The 12,514-nt window shown below is 60.1% G+C and overlaps 2 long non-coding RNA genes across 2 annotated transcripts in view; both read left to right on the top strand.

Moving 5' to 3' along the window:
• Nucleotides 1–6,527: 6,527 nt before the first annotated feature.
• Nucleotides 6,528–10,888, top strand: LOC106734681 (uncharacterized). The gene is made up of 4 exons (XR_001370218.2): nucleotides 6,528–6,701; nucleotides 8,646–8,808; nucleotides 10,023–10,144; nucleotides 10,784–10,888. It is a non-coding gene; the product is annotated as an uncharacterized LOC106734681 (long non-coding RNA).
• Nucleotides 10,889–11,456: 568 nt separating this feature from the next.
• The window catches only part of LOC114007471 (uncharacterized), a 2,061-nt gene continuing 1,003 nt past the window's right edge, over nucleotides 11,457–12,514 (top strand). Inside the window, exons 1-2 of the long non-coding RNA XR_003549092.1 lie at nucleotides 11,457–11,534; nucleotides 12,200–12,361. This is a non-coding gene — a long non-coding RNA (uncharacterized LOC114007471). The remainder of the gene's footprint in view (nucleotides 11,535–12,199; nucleotides 12,362–12,514) is intronic.

Raw genomic sequence — 12,514 nt, 5'->3', positions numbered from 1 at the left:
GGAAGTGTCCTGAGCAGGCCCTTGTCTCTCAACTACTCTGTGAGCTGCCGCTTCCGAGACGGGCACCTGGAGCTCTGGGGCCACGGCCAGCACGACAGCCAGGCCCTGCTGCGGGCCGGCTTCCCAGAACAGGCCCACCTGAACGCCGAGTTGCAGATACGTGGTGAGGCACGTGGCCTGGGGCCTGCAGTGTGAGAGGTGACTTCAAGGAGCCTCAGAGCGGAAGGCTTGCTCAGGGTTGATCTGACGGCCCTGCTCAGCCCTCCGTGACAGCCTTTCCTGCAGCTCCGTGGGCCCCAGGACCTGCAGTCTCTGTGGGGTCCCTGAGCCAGGAAGGAAGGTAGTGTGTGAACCCGGGTTCACGCAGCGTATCCGTCCTCTGCCCCTAGAGACACGGACCTGGGCCAGCGTGGCTCTCCGTGGCGAGGCTGGCCAGCTCCATGTGAACGCAGCAGCCCTGGTGGCTCGGCCGCTGGATGGTGCGCTGGAGCTGGTGGCAAACGCCAGCCATGGGGTGCCCGCTCTCCGGAGGCTGGGCCTGCCCTTCGCCAGCCAGGTGAGCAGCGTGGGCAGGGCCGGGCGGGGCTTCCCCCACATCCCGTCACCTCCCACCCGGTGCTCCAGCCACCTTGTGACTGACCCGGTGCTAGTGTTGGGTTCCTCCGGCACTGCACAGTTCCCAGAGGCCAAATGACAATGGTGGTGATAACTGACCCGCCCCATCCCGGGGTGGGCGGGGGCTGGTCCCCGGGGCCCTGCCTACGGCTCCTGGTCGCGTCCTTTTTCCCGACTTCCATCAGAACAGTGCCCCTACCCTGGCCCGCGCCATTCTGAGGGACTTACACGTGATCATCCACCCCGTGCTGACACGCCGGGAGGGCCGCAGTGCAGCCCTTGGGAAGCGGCTCCGGAGAGCCCAGCAGTGCCGCCTGCTTGCTGTGTGGCCTTGGGTGACTCAGCCCCTCGGAGCCTTCAGTCTCCTCCCCTGCAAAATGGGATAATCACGTGCCTCTAGCCCGGAGGTCATGAGGGCTGTGCAGGCTACACCGGGGCTGCCTGGTACAGTAGGAGCCGCAGCAGCCTTTGCCGTGGTGAGGATGGTGACAGCGAGGACGGCCACCATTGTCATTATCACCACTATCATCATCTCTGCGCCCCACGCGGGAGCTTGGGTGACGGGCCGAGGTCACCCACGGGAGCAGCACAGCGGAACCAGGCAGCCAGCCCGTCCCGCAGTGCCTCCTGCCTCTCCTGCCAACGTCTATGGCCCACTTCCCCAGGGCCATGTCTGGCCACCGCCGTCACTTGGTGTGGGCTCACCTTGCCTGGCCGGCCCTCCTCCCCCAGCTTCAGAGGGCAGCCAGAGGCAGTCCTGAGACCTTTCCACAGCCTCCTGTTTCAGGTCACTCAGCGATCCCCCTTCCCCCTGTGGTGGAAGGGGACGTCCCCAGGGGGCTGGGGGCCAGGACATTGCCCCTGTTGGGGAGGACCTGCAGCCCTGCACCCCACTCTTCGGTGATTTGGATGTCCTTTGTCCCCTGACCTCATCCAGCCCCTGTTCCTGGCCTGGAGGCTGGTGGCAGGAAGGTCTCCGTGGGACCCTCTTAGCCACCGCCTTGGCTGGGAGCACAGCAGGGCCCGGGCACCTGCCGTGACGATGGGCCGGTCCAGGTCCTCACCACCGAGGGGGCGTTAGGCAGGCCAGGCGTCAGACATCTGTGGCTGCCACACCACACAGGCTGGGGGCAGGGCCTGCTGGGACTGCAGGCATGCCGGGTCCCCGCCTGGCTGTGAGGTCCTGGGGCCCCCAGCTCCCCACATGTGGCAGCAACTCCCCCCACTGCTCCCGCTCAGCTGGGGATCCCGAGGGCTCCTGGCGGTGGGAGAGGCGAGCCTCTGGCTGCAGCTGACCTGCGAATCTCAAGCCAGCTTGGTCCTCGAAGTCCGTGGCCGGAACCAGGCTGCCAGGTGAGAGGTTCTCCGGGGCTGGGGCCACACGGTGGGGCCAAGGAGGTGGGGGCGGAGCTGTTGTCTGGGCCCCTGGCACCCCTTGGACCTGCACACAGCCCCGCACAGATGTGAAAAGGAAGCTCAGGGAAGCAGTGGCTTTTCTAAGGTCACATGGCTATTACAAACCCCTTGGCCTCTGAGTTCTTGGTCTCACAAACTAAGTTCTCCCAGGCCTCTGGAGGGTGGGCCTAGCACTGTGCTCGGTGGGCCTACTCCTGTCCCCACACCGTTCAGGGGGGCTGCCCTCTGGCTCTGGCACCCAGACCCGGTCATCGGGGAGGGGAGGAGGCCTGTGTTAAAGGTGTGGACAGTGGTTCTCAGCTGGGGGCATTTCCCCCAGGACAGGCTCTGTCTGGAAGTTTCTGGTTGTTATCAGGAGGAGGGGCCCCTGGCCATGGCAGGTAGAGGGCGGGAGGTGTCCCGCAGTGCTCAGGGTGGGAGCCGCAGTGGGCCTGGGAGGCTGAGAGCGCAGACCCCAGTGGGGCAGAGAAGGGCAGGGCAGCACCCAGGGGTTAGCACAATGAGAGGAGGGGTCGTGGCCCAGGGAGGACTCCCGGGCAGAGCCAGGGTATAAAATCCCACTGTCCAGCCTCTGCTGAGCTCCCACTGGACAAACACGTGGACACTTGTAGCCCAGAACCACCCTTACCACATTATACTGGTGGGGAAACTGTGACATGGTGGAATGAGGGGGCATAGAACTTGCCCGTGGTGCCAGAGCTGGCAGAGGCGGAGCTGGGATTCACCCGCAGGCCACCAGTTCCAGAGTCCAGCCCTAACCATCTCCCTGTATGGCCCTTGGGCCCTGGGGAGCCACCAGCCCTTCCTTGGGCTGCTGGAGTGTTCACGTCTCTCTGAGTTGCTTGTGGGAGGCTGGCTTGGCCCTGGCCTGGAGGTCCTGGAGCCAGCTTAGGCCTTCCTTCCTTCCTTCCTTCCTTCCTTCCTTCCTTCCTTCCTTCCAGCACAGAGCTGTTGGTCTCTGGCTGGCACCGCCTCCCTGCCCTCCTGGGTTGCTGCCCCGGCACAGCCTCGGTCTCAGCTAAGGTAACTGCACCAGCCACCCAAGCTCTCACTGGTTCCAGATCCTGCCCAAGTGGAGGGGACCGAGCAGGAGGCCCGCCGGGGTGTGCTAACACATCCACATCTGTCCACGGGCCACCCTTGGGAGCCCCTGGCTCCAGCTTTCCTGAGCATACCCAGGCTGACATTCCTGGACCAGCCCCTGCAGCCCCCAGCTGGGCCCACAAGACCCTCGGGAACCGACTGAAGTCCACCCAGCCAGGACTTTGTATCGGCACTGTCTCACCCAGCCTGGCACACTCCTGGGAGCTAGACCAGCTGGGAAGGCCTCGGAGCTGAGCCAGGGCTACCTCTGCCCTGTGTGTGGTGCTAGAGGGTCCTGGGCATGGACAGGAGGGCCCACTGCATGCGGCTGGGGTTCTTCTCCCCCCGTGCTGTCACTGTGCCCCAGACTAGGGCAGCCCAGCAGCTGGCCCAGGGCCCAGCACATAGTAGGTGCTCAGGAAAAGGCAGAATCACTTTACCTACAGACTGGGCACTGCATTTTCCAACCAGCTTCTGGGTTTTGTTAAATGCCCTCCTGGTCCAGGCCCAGCTCACTGCTGTTGACGGAGCCCCAGCTCTTGTAGTCAGACTTTGTGTAGTCACTTGGGAGACTTCTTCGGTTTTCCCCAAATTGTATTTTTAGATAATTTCAACCTGTGTAAAAGTTATTGTAGCAGCCAGCAGATGGCATGGTGCTTAAGGCGCTGGACCCCACATGGCCAATTCCATGGTTTGAATCTTGGACCTGTGGCTTAAAAAACATGCCAGGCGGGTATGTATGTGTACCCAAAATCTCAAGAGGAGAATGGAGAAGGGATCGTGGCATGGCCATCTCCCTGGGAGGTACTTTCTCACTTTTCCTGTCTTTCTCTCTCTAGTGAGTGCATGTTCCCTATGGCTAAAATCAAAAAAAAAAAAAAGAGGGGTCGGCAGGTGGCATGGTGAATAGGGTGCTGGACTCTCACTTGACCCAACGTGGTTCGAATCCTGGACCTGGCAACTTGCTTTCTAACCTTCCCTCTCTCTCTCTCTGTCCCTCTCTGGTCAAATTTTAAAAAATAAAGTAAAAAGTAAAAAAAAAAGCTAAATAAAATAATTATTTTAAAAAAATCTAAAAGAAAGAGGACACTGAGCAGTTACCAGCCACTGCAAGCTCTCTGCCCCTCTCTCTTTGTACCTAGCTCCGGGGTGGAAATTTACAGTCACGTTTTTTCTGTATCATTGAGTTATACAGAAATATTTCTGGAGACATTTTACTCTTTTACTATGTATATCAGTATTTCCTCTGACAAGTATATTTTATTTTTTTGCCATAGGGCAGGTGAACTCACCGTAGAGAGACAGAGGCAGAGATAGAAAGAGAGAAATCACCCCTCAGCGGGGGACTGCCATGCTGCAATCCCTTCTCCATTCTTCTCCTGGGATCTTGGGCACGTATGTACACACACCCAGTGTGGTTTTCAAGCTGCTGGGTCTGAGACTCGAACAGCTATCTGCCATGTGGGAGTCCAGTGATGTAACCACTGTGCTATCTACTGACCCCAAAGGACTCCAGGATCTTAACCACCATGTCACCAGCTGGCCCTCAAGTATATTATGTGACACAAAAGAGGTAAAAAAATTCAGGAAACTTAACACTGAAATGATGCTGTTATCTCACGTACAGACCATAATAACATTTCCCAGTTGGCCCAATAATCTTTTTAAAAATATATACTTAATTTAATTTATTATAATTGCTTTTTAATTTGACCAGAGGGAAACAGAGAGAGAGAGAGGGAAAGTGAGTCCCTCTGTGTTCGGTACTCGAACCGCAGTTGGCCGTGTGGGAGTTCAGCTCCTTAACCACCACACCACCTGTAGGCCTCCCAGTAGTCTTCTTTTTTTTCTTTTTGGAGAGGTTTTCACTATAGGGCGTGTGTGCTCGCCAAACAGACAGAGACATAGAGACAGAAAGCGAGAAATCACCCCCAGGGGGGATGGTCACGCCGCAATCCCTTCTCCTCCACTCTCCTCTCAGGATCTTGGGCACGCACGCACATGCACCCGGCGCGAGTTTTAAGCCACCGGGATTGGGACTCGAACCGCGGTTGACTACGTGGGAGTCCAGCGACGTAGCCATTACGCTAATTGCTGGTTCCCCCAGTAGTCTTCTTTTAAACTGTTCCGCTCTGTTTTAAACCCAGGATGCAATCTGGCAATCGTACCAGGCACTTCATTGCTGTGTCCCTCTCATTTCCTTAATCTGAGCGGTGGCTAACTTCCCTGCAAGGGGCCCGATTGGATGCGTTTTGGTTGCGTAGTCCATCTGGCGTCCGTTGCAGCTGTCAGTCCTGTCACTGCGACATACAAGCAGCCACAGATAACATGCACGTTAGTGGGCCTGGCTGTGTTACAGTAAAACTATTTACAGGGGCCAGCGCCTACTAGTACCACATGGCCAACCATGGTTCCAATCTTGGCCCCGGGGGGCTTGAAAAATATGCCGGGCCTGTGTGTGCACGCCCCAAATCCCAACCGGATGGAGAACTGGAGGGGAGGGACATGGCCATGCTCCACTGGGGAGTGCTTTCTTCCTCTTGTGAACACAGGCCCTCTGGCACCTGACCCCCCTTCCAGAGATTCTGTTTTCGCAGGTCTTAAGCAGAGAGCCTGGAATCTCTATTTTAAGTAAGTGCCCCAAGTGATTCTGCTGTTCAGCCAACCTGGAAATTAGCACGCGATTTCATTTCCCTTTCGCCACCACCCATCAGTAAAATCGGTATCGCGATCCCAGCTTTTGGATTAGAAAGCAGAGGCTCAGGTGAGTGAGGCGCTAGCTGGAGATCACTCATCCTGTGCATGGCAGAGCCAAACTGGAGCCCTGGTCTGATGCCGAGGCCCAAGGATGGTCCTCTACACCCGACTGCCCCCTTGCTGCAGACAGCGGTACTACAACTAGAATTCTTGCCTCCCCACCCCAGGCTACCTCCGGGTCAATACTAAGGAAGGGCATGGGGAGGTTGTTGCCATGGCCACACCTGGTGGGCTAACCTAAGGCTTAGGACTCTCACTTATTCCTTTTTTATTTATTTATTTATTTATTTATTTATTTATTTATTTATTTATTTCTATAAGGCACATACATTTGCCAGAGAGAGAGAGAGAGAGAGGAAAAATGAGAAAGTCCCCACCAACCTCCCAGAGAGGATGGCCACACCATGATTGCTCTCCAGTCTCCTCTCAGAATTTTGGGCATGCGCACACATGAACCCAGTGTGATTTTTAAGCCGCTGGGACAGGACTCAAACTGCTCCGTCAGCCATGTGGGATCCAGCTCCTTAACTGCCACGCCACCTGTTGGCCCAGGACAGGACTCTCATTTCATTGGCTCACCCAGTGCAGAAGCTGTGGGTTTCTTGGGCCTGGGGCCTTGAGGCAGAGGCTGCAGCCTGGATGTTCTTCCTGAGACCTGGTGAGATCTCTCACGTGCTTTTTCTCTGACCCAGCTTGGATACTCCGAGGGGGAGGCCAAGAGCTCGTTTGTCTTGGGGGTGGAGGAGCAGCGCTTCCGCATCAGCACCAGGCTGCTGGCTGTGAACGCCACCCTTGCCAGCACCGTCAGCCTGGAACAGACCTTCCCCCAGGTGTGTGAGGATGGCCAGGGCCGGGGCGGGCAGGGGTGCCTGGGCTGCCCTTGGAGAGGAGCGGAATTGTCCTCGAGTCTTGCTTCCCGGGAGCACCCAGAGCAGATGGGGCTGTGAAGGTGACACTGGGCAGAATGGACTCCCAGCTGGTCAGTGTCCTGCCTGCCTTCAGCAGCATTATCGAGCATCTACTAGGTGCATGCGCTATTCCAGAAGCTGGGCGTGGCCTGGAACAGGACTGATGAGTCAGTGTTCTCACCAAATGTACACTCTAGTGGGGGACTGACCCCCACAATCACAGAAATAAACAAGGACAGACAGTGGACTGCGGCTTATGAGTTGGAGAATACGAAACACGTTAAGTGGCTGAAGGTGGCCAGGGAGCTCGCTTGGACTGAGGTCCAGGGTAGGCACTGCTGAGGAGGCGACACTCGAGCTAGTCCCGGGTGGCAGTGAGTGCGGCCATCTGAATTCCCGCAGAAGAGCATCTCAGGCAGAGGGAGCCTCAGGTGCACAGGGCCTGGGGCAGGTATGAGATGGGCCTGTGCAGGGAATGGGCCGGGAGCCGTGGGGCTGGAGCAGAGTGGGTGAGGGGGCGATGGCAGGAGGCAGTGGGGATCCAACCGTGCTGAGCCTGTCAAGCCACAGGGAGGAGTGCGGTCTCGGTTCTGTCTGGTACTGCAAGCCTTGAGGGCGTGGTGGAGTGAGGATTTCAGATCCCCCGCTGCCATTCCAGGAGGGACCTGCAGGTGGCGGCAGAGAGAGTGGGGAGAAAGCGGCCACAGTGGGCAGGGCAGAACGGCGAGGTCTGGGACCAGGACTGGGAGGTAGTGGTGGGTTTGATGACCAGAACTGGAGAGTAAGCGCCCCCTGCAGCTCCCCATCCCCCACCGGGGCACCCACCTGCAGAGACGGTGCTTCTTGCGAGCCTTTGCAGAGGCCACCCCGTCCTAGGGGTCTGGAATGCCCCTGCTTGCCTTGTCCCCACTGCCTTCTCTGCATTCCTTTGTCCCTTGGCTGTCTCTCATGGCCCCCCTTGTTACCGTGTCCCATCATTTTCTGCTCTGTCTCTCCCCAAGCCTGCAGCCCCTTAGGGGCCAGGACCGGTCTTGGTTATCGGGGTTCCCACACCCAGCACTGGGCTGAGAAAGCCAAATTGGCTACAGCCACTCCCAGGGCTCCTTCCACTGCCCGGCCCGGGCTGCGCACATGACTCATTCTCTTGCAGAGGGTGGCACCGTCACCACCCACAGGGTGTGTGCACATGCCAGGGGATGCGGGGTGGAGAGAGAGAGAGAACGCACCCCCAGCAGCGGACGGCCACACCCCAGTCCTTTCTCTTCCTTTCTCTTCTTGGGATTTCGGGCACACACATGCAGGCGCCCTGTGTTTTTCAAGCCTCTTGTTCTGGGACTCAGACCACACAGTTGGCCACATGGGACCCAGCTGCCTTAGCCACCACCCCATCTGCTGTCCCACGACACACATTTTATCGATGAGGAGGCCGAGGCTCAGAGGGGTTAGGCAACTTGCCCAGGGCCACACAGCTTCTGTGTGGGACCGAGAGGTGGCTGTCCTCTCTGCAGGGCGTGTGCTGTCTCCTCTGGCCACACACCCTAACCCCATATCCCGCCTTTATACGATCTGCTCATCCCAGAAAGCAGCTGGCTCTTGGACCCCCGGTATTTGTAAGAACCCCATAAATTGTGAACGACCACGAACCCCAGTGGCTACCGCTGGCATCGGATCTCTCTGATGTTCCGTGAGCAGGGACTGTGCTCCCAGTCTGAGCTGGGCACTGGGTGCAAAGACCGAGGGTGGTCCCGCCCTCAGGGCTCCTGGGCGGGGGGAGACCACCAGAGACAGAGGTTGAAGGGGACAGATGAGGGGACAAGGGTGGGCTCAGAGAGTCCCAGTGAGCCCAGCTGCTTCATTCCCTTGCAGCTCAGTGCCCTTCCCGGGGAGCTGGTGCTGCGGACCACGTACGAGCGAGCCCGTGGGACCCGCGTCCTGTGCCAGTCGGTGCTGTGGGATGGCCGGGAGGTGGCCCTCAATGGGAGCTTCTCTGGGCCCTTCCCCAAGCCCGCCGGGAACCTCAGCCTGCAAGGTAAGTGTTTGGGGTGGGCTGAGCAGCCTGCAGCCCCGCACTATGGTCACAGGCACTGCAGTTGGCTGGTCTGAGGTGGCAGGAATGAGGGGTTCCCCCGTGCAGGTGAGGGGATGAGCGTGGTCCGCATCCCCGAGCTGGTGATAGGGTCTTGCCTTGAGAGCCAGCTGGTGCCAGTGTCTCAGGCACAGCTCCCTGGGGCCTGTCTGCACAGTGGCACCCCCCAGATGGCTCAGTAGCCCCCACCAAGTGGCCACCACCCACTGCAAAAGGGCCTTGGATAGACTCCAGCACTGGGGTGTGGGAAAGCAGGACAGTGTTGGCCTCGTGGGTGTGGTGAGATGCTGCAAGAGGTCAGGCAGCTGGCTCGGCTGGGGGAGGTGGGTGGAAGAATCCGGGGCGTGGAGACCGCTGTGAGACCTCAGCTATGGGGCACCATCTGTGTCAGGCCCCCGGGTGGGATGAGAACACGGACGACTGGCTGCCGCACAGGTGGAGTAGGTATGGGTAACCCCTGAATGTGAGGCCCCCAGGAGCAGTTCAGGCTGCTGGGTGTCAGGGTGCACTGGTCAGCGCTTGTCATGTAACAAACGGTCCTGAACGCGGTGGCTTAAAACAGTAAGCATCTGTGGTTGCGCGTGAAGCTGTGGCTCTGCTGGTGCCTCCCGGTCTGGCTCAGGCAGGGGGCAGCTGCAGGCCTGGTGGAGGCTCTGCTGGTCTGGGCTGGCTCGGGCTGGCTCGGGCTGGCTGGTATAGACAGCCTCGGTTGCAGCAGCCAGGTGCACCCCCACAGTGGTGGTGTCTAGCAGGCCAGCCTCGGGGCATTCTCACGGCAGCTAAGCACGGGTCTGAGTAAGGGAACGGAGGATGAGGCCCAGGCTCAGGTTGGCACTCTGCTTCACTGTCCGCTGGCATGTCGGGAGGCCTGCCCAGGTTCAAGGGGTTGGAAGACAGATTCCAGCTCTTGGAAGAGCTGCTGAGCCTCAAGGCAACGGGAGGGGTGGAAATCTGGGCTCCCACGGGGTGATGGTGTGTACTGCGTGGGGTAGTGGCTTAAGCCAGCATGCAGTTTCTGAATTTAGGGGAATTACCGAAGTGTGTGGCCCTGAGTGGACACCTACACAAGTTGGTGGCGGTGTCAGCTGAGATTCTGGAGCTCCCTGGTCGTAAGCCAATGTCCTCAGCTCTGTACCACCCCTGTGTCCCCCACCCAGTGGATCTCACACATGCGCTGTCCCTTCCCCTGCCGCGGCACTGCAGCCTCGATCTGTCCTTGGAGCACTCCGGAGGCAGCCACCAGGGCCACCTGGTTGCCAGCTGGGACGCCAGGGACCAGGTAGGTCGGCAGTGGGGCTGGAAGGAGGCCGAGGCATGGCAGAGTGCAGCCCTCCTGCAGCCTGATCAGGACCCTCAGGACCCTGCCCTGCCTGAGGAGCCTCAGCCGGGGCCAGCCTGGCTGCATCAGGTCCCCACAGGAGGTGAGAGTGGGAGGGGAACAGGGTGAGGTGGGCGTTCCCACAGCGCTTGACAACTACAGCGCTCACAGTGGCCCGTGCACACTAAATGCCTACCCAGACTGGGCACCATGTGACGAGTCCTTATGTCACCCCGCACCTGCTGGGGGCTGTTGTCAGCACTGTTTTCAGATGGTGAAATCATAGTACAGGGAGGCACAGAGCGAGTGGAAGGCGGGGCCGGGATTCGAACCCACAATTGGCCCAGCACCTCTGTTTGCAGGCACATGCACCACTCCCAGTCCCATCTCTCACATGCCGCCCCACCTGCTCCTCTCCAAGTCCCGACTTCCTCCTCTGTAAGATGGGCTGACGTTCTCTGCGGGTGCCCGGTGCCGGGATCCTGTGCTCAGAGCCGCCTGCCCGCACCCTGGACCCCGATGGAGAGGGCGGGCTCTGCAGGGTGCAGGAGGGACGGCTCTCCAGGCCAGGCCACTGGCTCAGCCTGTCGCCCTCCCCAGGTGGTGGTCTCCTCGTCTCTGCAGCTGGAGAAGGACAGGCTGACTGCCCGCCTGGCTCTGGCTCAGCCCTTCAGCCTCTCCTGGCAGCACGCAGAGGCCAGTGGCCTGGCTGAGAGGAGGGGCGGCAGGCAGAGCCGGCAGGTGAATGGGGGTGCGGTGGGAGGGGGCAGTGTGACTCATCCCACGGGGGTGGGCACCTCAGGTGGGGGAAGAAGGAGACCTGTCCACTGGCAACAAAGACTTCTCCAGAGCCACGGATTCCTGAAGCCTGAGGACCTCGAGGCCCTTTGTCCTGCCTCTGTCTGGGCATGGCTCTGGGCTCTCCCCACACCCAGATGCTAACTCCTCCATGGGAAGGGGGTCAGCAGCATTGGCCTTTCCCCGCCCACTGACATGGCCCTGTCTCGGCGCAGGTGCAGCTGGCCTGGGACAGAGGACGACCTGTGAGCCTGCAGCTCACCTGGGCCGACAGGTCCTCAGCGCACAGCACCTTCTGGGATGGCTGCGTGGCCGCCTCCCCGGGGCAGGTGGGCCGGCTGGATGGAGCCGGGTGTGGACTGCTCCCCTCTAGGTCTCTCGTCATTCCCCACCCCAGTCACATGCCCCATTCTCTTCCTGTCAGCTCCAGGGAGCCTGGGGCCTGGGCACCCTCCAGGCCTGTGGGGCCTTGACGCAGACCCCATTCGTGTTCAGCGAGTGGCTTGACCTGTCCTGGCGCCGGCGCCGGGTGCAGCAGAACCTGACATGTGAGGTGAGGCCTGGGAAGCTGGGTCTCAAGCAGGTCACCATAGGCGGTCCCACCTGCTACAAAGTGCCCAGCTCAGGGCCACAGCAGTCCTGGGTTTGGGTACTGTGATCCCGGGCAGCTCATTTCGCTGCTGGGAGCCGTGGTTCTCTCATCTGTAAAATGGGCGCAGAAGCCTTTTCTTAGCTGGAGTGCAGTGAGGTCTCCAATAAAGCAGAGTGCTCAGCGTGAGTAGAGGCTCAGACTGGTGCAGGGGGCACCGGGGCGTGTGGCACTTCTGGAAGGGGTGGAGAAGGAAGGTCAGGAGCTTGGCTTCCCAGAGGTGTCAGGGGCAGGGTCTCCCCAGCATTACCACCGCCTGGGGCTCCTGATGGGGCCAGGTGCTGTTCTGCGGAGCTGGAGCAGGAACCAGGCCATGGAGAAATGGGGACAGCTGGCCCTGAGAGGCCCCTCCCCCCGGCCTCCAGCCTGGGCTCCGGGGACCCGCAGGCCAGCCCCTCTGTGCTCGCAGCAAGAGTCCTGCCCTGGAGCAGATGACTGCCATGCTGACCAGGGCTCTGCTGGGGTCCTGGCACCGGCTCGCATCCGGGTGAGGGGCTCCTGTCTGCAGCTGGCTGCGGACATTCTTCCCTCATGTGCCGAGCGCTGCCCACGGCACCCTGTCGTTCCAGCGGCATTGGCCACACCAGCCTGACAAGGTCCTTGTGGAGGCCACGCTGGAGCACGTCCTCACAGCTGCCTGTGCCAAGCAGAGCTTCCGGGGAGAAGTGGAGACTGACTATGCGCACTGGCTGCGCCATTCCCTCCACCTGGGACTCTGTGACCTGCCCAGGGTGAGTGCCCTGGTGAAGGGCGGGGGAGGACAGGGAACTCCTAGGGTTTCAGGGACACAGGTCGGATGGCACCGCAGAACATAGGAGCTGGGAGAGGCAGCCGATGCCGGCATCTGCAGTGGGGGGCCCTGGGGGGGGGACCCAAACCTCCGG

This window comes from Tupaia chinensis, unplaced genomic scaffold (genome assembly GCF_000334495.1).
Source record: "Tupaia chinensis unplaced genomic scaffold, TupChi_1.0 Scaffold000182_1, whole genome shotgun sequence".
In the NCBI taxonomy this organism is placed as follows: Eukaryota; Metazoa; Chordata; class Mammalia; order Scandentia; family Tupaiidae; genus Tupaia; species Tupaia belangeri.
The sequence above is the reverse complement of the archived record's forward strand: the minus strand, read 5'-3'. Positions and strand labels throughout refer to the sequence as shown.